The 7,500-nt window shown below is 43.5% G+C and overlaps 1 long non-coding RNA gene across 1 annotated transcript in view; it reads left to right on the top strand.

Moving 5' to 3' along the window:
• The first annotated feature begins 1,616 nt into the window (after nt 1-1,616).
• Nucleotides 1,617-7,500, top strand: part of LOC118495277 — a 12,227-nt gene continuing 6,343 nt past the window's right edge. Inside the window, exons 1-2 of the long non-coding RNA XR_004897627.1 lie at nt 1,617-1,628; nt 2,206-2,208. This is a non-coding gene — a long non-coding RNA (uncharacterized LOC118495277). The remainder of the gene's footprint in view (nt 1,629-2,205; nt 2,209-7,500) is intronic.

Genomic DNA, 7,500 nt, shown 5'->3' with positions numbered 1-7,500 from the left:
GGGAACAATGAGGCTGCACTGCAGAGAGACATAAACGCAAGCCGTCCTCCACCTGCAGCTGTGATCTGTATTTGTTTTTAATCAGGGTCAGTGCGGAAAACCCACACTCACTCACACAAGTAGGTGGAGGTGAAGGGGATTAGGACTTTCATAGCCTTAGAGGAGATCTGGGGGAACTCGCTCTCCACAGACAACCATGAACGCGTGATGGACATTTCTCCCGGTCTGTCACACCGCAGCAGAGGTGCAGCCTGGGACCCCGACCAGCTGAAACCTAACTTTAACTCAGGATCATATTTCCTACGTTTGTTGCTGGGTCCTGTCTCCTCCCTTAATACTGACTTCTGTTGACTTGGGACAAGGAAACGATGCATTTTAAAGCTAATACACACACGCACAATTACAGATATCAATAGAGCTGCATACAGTTATTTCTTCTTCGCGTGTCGCGCCTCCCCTGTAGCTCTTTGGCGCCCCCCAGGGGAGGCGCGCCTCACCTATTGAGAACCCCTGGTTTAGACGGTGACGGCGTTTTTGGGGCTTAAAAACACAAAAAAGTGAAACCACCCTCCAGAGTGGACATCTTAAAAACACTCTACCGTCACGTTCACGTTTAAAGGGTAAAAAGTGTGTGTGTGTGTGTGTGTGCCGTGTGTGTGCCGTGTGTGTGTCTCTGTGTTTGTGTGTGTGTGTGTGTGTGTGTGTGTGTGTGTATGTGCCATGTGTGCGCCACATGTGTGTGTGTGCCGTGTGTATGTGTGTGTGTGTGTGTTTGTGTGTGTCTCTGTGTGTGTGTATGTGTGTGTATGCCGTGTGTGTGTGTGTGTGTGTGCCATGTGTGTGTCTCTGTGTGTGTGTGTGTGTGTGTGTGTGTCTGTGTCTGTGTGTGTGTGTGTGTGTGTGTCTCTGTGTGTGTCTGTGTCTGTGTGTGTGTCTGTGTGTGTGTGTGTGTGTGTGTCTGTGTGTGTGTGTGTGTGTGTGTCTCTGTGTGTGTCTGTGTCTGTGTGTGTGTGTGTGTCTGTGTCTGTGTGTGTGTGTGTGTGTGTGTGTGTGTCTCTGTGTGTGTCTGTGTGTGTGTGTGTGTGTGTCTGTGTGTGTATGTGTGTGTGTGTGTGTGTGTGTGTGTCTCTGTGTGTGTCTGTGTGTGTGTGTGTCTGTGTGTGTCTGTGTGTGTGTCTGTGTGTGTGTGTGTGTGTGTGTGTGTGTGTGTGTGTGTGTGTGTGTGTGTGTGTGTGTGCATTGTTTGGAGCAGTGACTCCACCTCCTCGTCTGTCAGCTTTTGGTGTTCGTGCTACCAGGGAGAGAAATAGGAGGAAGGTTCTACGTAGGCGCGTGGTCTTGGTGGAGTTGTGTGTCAGTGCTTCCCACCACCACCTAGCCGCCTGGCGTGGATACTACATCACATTTCACACACTGTTGCGTCACCATATGCACGCAGATTTCCCCCCAAAACGCTTGTCTAAACGCAGAATAAAAAGTGAGAAAGCTACGCCACTTTAGCGTTTTCGCTTCAGCTCGTTTCCATCTAAACATAGCTTAAGATTGTGGAGTGATATCTGACAGAGCTGCATCTAATTATCATTTTCATTATTGTTTATTTTTTTCAATAAGCTAAGTAAAATAATCCCGTAGAAAGGTGAAGTTGCCTTTCACAATTGTTTTGTGTTCAGCTATCCAACAAGATGAAAGTTTGTCTGTCTCGCTGATGCGTGATGTGTGAGTGCATGGAAAAATAGAACCAGTTCCTATTTAAAAGCACGCGTGCGCCAGGTCCGCGCTGTCCGCGTTCCTGGTGTAGCCGAAATCATTGACAACAGTTGAATCTACGAGCGCGTAGAGGCCCGTGTAGCTCGAGTGTTAAAACACGGTTTAGAGATCTTTCTGTTTGTAAACAATGCTCATGAATTTAGACCTGAAAATAGACCCACCCCTCCGCATCTAATAGTCTGCTCGTTTGGTAAATGGCTGAGATAATTATAAAAGTAAATTGAATGAAAATAATCATTTAAAAATATACAGGCCTATATAAAATGGGAAATCAGATTTTACCGATGCAAAGCTTTTAAAGGGAGATGCGTCACGGTTTCAGCCCAATTTCTATCCGATGCACACCACTCCAACGGTGCACTCGGATCGCAGACCCTTGCTTGTTTTGTCCGCTCAACAGCCCAAAACCAAAATATATTTAGTTTACCATGATATAAGACAGTTCCAGCAACAAACCTTCACATTCTCACTTTATAAAGTCTCTCTCCCCTTTCAGGTCTTCAGCTGTCATAGAAATATTGGCCTAAAATGCCCCCAAAAAAGGTGCATGTATTGATATTACGGTCAAAAGAGCTGAAAATACACCATATCATATCCCTGTTTTATAAAGTGTAATGGCTGTTGCTTAGCGAAAACTTGTCTATTTAAATCCGGCCATCTGTCGGCCATTTGGTGCTGGGCAGGTGGTGCTGAAAACAGAAGTGGGGTCACTGAGACTAAACCATATAGTTAATGTGACATAAAAACAAATGTTGGTACTACAAGTGAGAGCTTTTACTATTAAAATTTAATTTCACAACTGATCAACTTTTGTTATTTTAAAAGCATCTTTTGTGCCTATTCTGTGTGTATGTTTGGACCAAAGAACCAAATCCAGGTTGCACACGTTCAAGGTAATCTGTTCACGTCAAATTGTGGATTGAGAGCATCAATGAGAAAGCCGTCTGCTCATTCAGCCAATGCACTTTTTGGTCATGTTTACATTTTAAATGCTACACACATTTATGAGAACCAACTGGATGTGAAAACATCCAAAAACAGAGTGACAGACAGGATCAACAAGCCCACTTCCACGCTGAGCATGGCGAACATACAGCGCAGTGTGAGTCAGCTTGGTGGGAGGTGACTGGATTGACAATGAGCAGACTTGTATTGTCCTCTGGCGATTGTTCTGCTCTTCAAGGCTGACTGAGGGAATCTGCTGGAGGCTGCTGAATAGGCTTTGTTGTCTGCAGAAGGAGGTATGTTTGATTTGTCTTCAAGGACAGCTGAGACCAGAGTCAAGAACACACACAGAGAAAGCTTTCCTTTCTTTGACTTAACCTCATGCCCTCTTCGGGCATTTTTGTACATTTTTCTCTTTTCTTTTTTTCATTTTGTGATAACCTTTTCTGTGTTACTGCTTATGGGCATGGCATTTTGTCAGAACCTTTCTTTTTGGTCAACATTTTTAAATCCAGTGTTTTTTATACTTGAATGATTAATTTTACAGAAATGTACATGTCCAAAAAACTGATATTAAATCATATATCAATATTTTTTTCATAAATCACTTAAACAACTTCTAACTGTACGTCCACGCCGCCGCCGACTTGAGCTGCAAAGACGCTCTGGCCGCCCGGTCAAGGACGCTGGTCAGAAAGTCCGGGGAAGCTGTTTGAGGCTTTGGCCGCTCTGACGTAGCAGCATTCTATGTTCATCATGGAAAAAGATCAAGCAGCCACTGCACGGCCAATACACTGACACTAGAAACCTTTTATAAATGACATATATAATGACAGAATGTGTATTGGTTGTTGGTCGCAGCGGTGTCTGTTAGCAGTTAGCTCGCTCGTTAGCCGCTGAACCGCAGCAGCGTGCAGGCAGAGCGAGCAGCCGCCAGCTGTTGATCCGTGCAGGACTTCACCGTGAGCGGACTGTTTAGAGACCATGTGACCGGCAGGTAACGTTAACTGGTCCCTATACGCAAATATCATAAATGATAGGGAACCCAGCAACGGCCATGATGAGCTTCTCCTCCTTTTTCTCTGAACTAATGTTTTGGTAGGAACCAAAGTTTACATCGTATGTTTCTCTGGAATCAGCCAGCGTGAAGGACGTCTATATTCTGATTGGTTGCCGCTGCTTGCCGCTGAACCGCGTCATAGCTCATTACCATAAAGTTGACCCATATTCATGAAAAATAACAAGTTTGTGAATAGGCAACACAGATTGTGATAATGAACAACTAAACACGTCACACACTGGGCCTTTAAGTTACGCCACGTAATGCCTGGTACTTATTTAAACCCAAACCAAGATCTTTTTCTCAACCTATCCAAATAGTTTTTCTATCTTAACGGTAATCACGTGTTCGTGCGGCTGGTACTCTCCAATGACATATACAGTATGTTGTTTTGGGAGTCATTGGCAAACTTTCTATTCTGTCGTTTAGATAAAAGGACGTGTTGAACAAACTTTATATTCATATTCTTTTAGGTAGATTGAAATGCAAAGCAGCCATTTTACCCAACCAGCTGTTGAACCAGCTGTATAAGGCCTTTCTGAGCTACATCAGCTCTCACATAGAGAATCAATAGATATGGACTTCAGATGTGAACATCTACTCGATTGGCATCAGCTAAAACACTTTTTTTTGCAAGAAATTAAACAGTTTAAAGAAGACATTATAACAACTGTAATGATGTTAAATTTGAATGAAGAATGTAAAACATTTGGACGTGGTTTGTAAGCTTATTTCCGTTCTATCATTACTGTCGTCTATGCCTGGGAGATAACAACAAAGACAGATTGGGATCTTTCTTCTCTCGCTCGCTCTGGGGAGAGGATCAGACTGAGGCAGAGCCCACGAGAAAGTTAGCGCTCAAAGTTGCAGCTGCTGCCTGTGTGAAAAAGCAACACGACAAAGCTCCTCTAAAAAAACAGCAGTGAATAACATGTATAGTAGAAAAACATTAAATATGACCCCATATGGGATGGTGTGTGAGTGTGTGTGTGTCTGTGTGTGTGTGTTTGAGAGCTAGGTTTCTAAAAGAAAGGTTATGAACAACTCACCGTAGCTCTTGGTGTTTCCGGCTGCTACCACCTCGGCAGTCAAAACCAGTCAATATCAAAACAAGTAGCCTCAGATTTAGGATATCCTGTGGTCACCGGTGGAGTTAAGGTGTAGAGACCCTGGTTATAGTATATCTTGGTCACCGTGGAGTTAAGGTGTAGAGCTCCTGGTTATAGTATATCTTGGTCACCGGTGGAGTTAAGGTGTAGAGACCCTGGTTATAGTATATCTTGGTCACCGTGGAGTTAAGGTGTAGAGCTCCTGGTTATAGTATATCTTGGTCACCGGTGGAGTTAAGGTGTAGAGCTCCTGGTTATAGTATATCTTGGTCACCGGTGGAGTTAAGGTGTAGAGCTCCTGGTGATACTTGGAGCAAAGTCTCATGTTGTGTCGAGCCTTCTTAGTGGTTTAAAAATAGATATTTTGAGGCTAGCATCAAAGTGTCCCTAGCTCTCCCATTCAAAAGGCCATTTGACCCAAAAACGAGAATACGGTAAATCTTAAGTGGCAATTTCTCCCTAAATATGCTTTTAAACTAAAGTTTGACTCGGGTACATTCACAAAAAGACCCTAGGTTGCATTTTGGCGAGAGTTACGCTTTAAGGCTCACATTCTAGTCCTATGGGGGAAGCGATGATTGAGAAATAAACAGATTATTGGCAGTTGTCTGCTGAAAGTTTATCATCATTAGGTCTACATTCATTACAGATTCTCATTACTCTTTCTGTGTTTCTCTTGTTTCTTCCTCTCCTCTCTGTGACAGCACAGTCTCTAGCTTGATCTTCCCTCCCAGGAGAAGCTAGAAGCATCAAGCTCCATTCATAATGTGTATATATATATATATATATATATATATATATATATGCTCCAACACCAAAACATATTCTTCATACAGTGTGTTCCTATGAGTGGACTGGAAGAGAAAGAGAAATGCTGGCACAGTGTGAAATAGAAAGTCAGCATCCAGGAGCAGAATTAATAAGTGAACAGAAAAAATATATATTTTGCAAGAGACTATACAATAATTTCTGCAAAGACTTTCAGACTTTTCGTTCTGTGACTAAGTTAAAAGCAATCAGTCACTAGAAGTTGCCAATATTTTACATGTCATGCAAACAAAATTTCTGTCCAAGTCAGTTTCTCTGCAGAATTATTCATTTTAAGGTAAAGAATCAACCTAATACTACCCAACACACACCTTAAGCTTTCGCTCTTCTCGGATTCAAAGGACAAATCTGGCGCAAAATGAACCTAGGGGTTGGAATGATCACGAACTGTTAACAGCGCATTACGTGGTGGTGGCACGGGATGGGTGAAAATTCTGTGTGGCCACCACGGAAAGCAATGCCAATGTAAAGTATGTGTAAGTAGCATTAGGAGTGACTACAGTAGAGAGTAGTATGAAAGCCCGAAAATCTGCGTAGGGAGTAGGGGGAATTGCAACGCAGATTTTGGTGCCTCATTTCGGTGCCAATTAAAGGTGCACTATGAGTTCCTGCATGGTTTCAGTGCAATTTAATTTTTGTCTTAAATGGTAGCCATCTCTCTTTGATCCACTAGCTGCCTGTTCCCTGAACACACCATGAAAAAGCCCGGTCTCGGGAGACAACACAGGGGTCGTAAACGTCAAACAAACACTAGAGGCACAGGCTGTGCCCCAAAAAACAACAAACCACGTTCCAGCCAATCACCGACAAGATGGTTGGGGGAAGGGGTGGGGGTTTGTGACAGTTAGTCAGTTAGTCATGATGGGGGGAGGGGCGAGCTTGCTCTGTTTAGTTTAAAATTGACTTGGAACGACAACAGAAGTGACCATGTAGGAACTCATGCGCTGCTCTGGGATATCACGCAGCTGGTTTTAGAACGAAAGGGATGTCACCTGTTTTAACAGCCATTAGCAAAGTCAGCTTGAAAAGTCAGCTACAAAAACAAAAAAAAATGTCGACTAGTCGAAATGGCAGACTGTTAGACGGAGGTTCAACGAGAGCTTGCAAGCACGGTATGTGGTCAACTCAAGCGAGCTTGTGAGTAACTAAAGAGAGGGGGCGTCATTAAAAATAAAACCTGTTTTTCGCCGATTCATCACTAGAAATGCAACTGTAGCAAGCGCCTCACTCTCACTAACGTTATCCAAATTCATATTTAGATGCAACAACGATATATCCAGCTACAAAAAAGCCTGAAAGCTGGAAGTACAAAGAGTCGTCTCTTCTCGTCACATTGGTGTAAACTGGCAGGTTTTAGATCGCTAGACCGGCTTATTGAATGTAGTTGCAAGTTGCTAGTTTCAAGTTGTCTTGTCGCATATCTTTGGTCTGAACTCTTTGAGGAAGCATAGAAAATCCTGACTGAACCTCCTTGAGAACTCCTGGCATTTCCTCTCCAGGATCTACATATATCTTTCAAGAAATCATAGAACTCTCTCAGTTACCATTGAAACTCCTTGAAGACCTAGCCAGCCCCACATCCAGATGTTGGTCTGGGTCTGACCCACATCCAGATGTTGGGTCTGGGAACTCCCCATTGGCTGGGCTCAATCCGAGGGGCGGGATAAACGGTTGTCTTTCAAATTCCCTCTGCACGCAATAGGATAGCTCTACAACCACCCAGAGCAACGCTAGTTAATAGATTCAATTTTTGCTGTATTCAGTCGGCAAAACTCTGAACACATCTTCCTT

The sequence above is a fragment of the Sander lucioperca genome, chromosome 6 (assembly GCF_008315115.2).
Source record: "Sander lucioperca isolate FBNREF2018 chromosome 6, SLUC_FBN_1.2, whole genome shotgun sequence".
NCBI classification, from domain to species: Eukaryota; Metazoa; Chordata; class Actinopteri; order Perciformes; family Percidae; genus Sander; species Sander lucioperca.
This window is presented reverse-complemented; position numbering and strand designations above follow the sequence as displayed.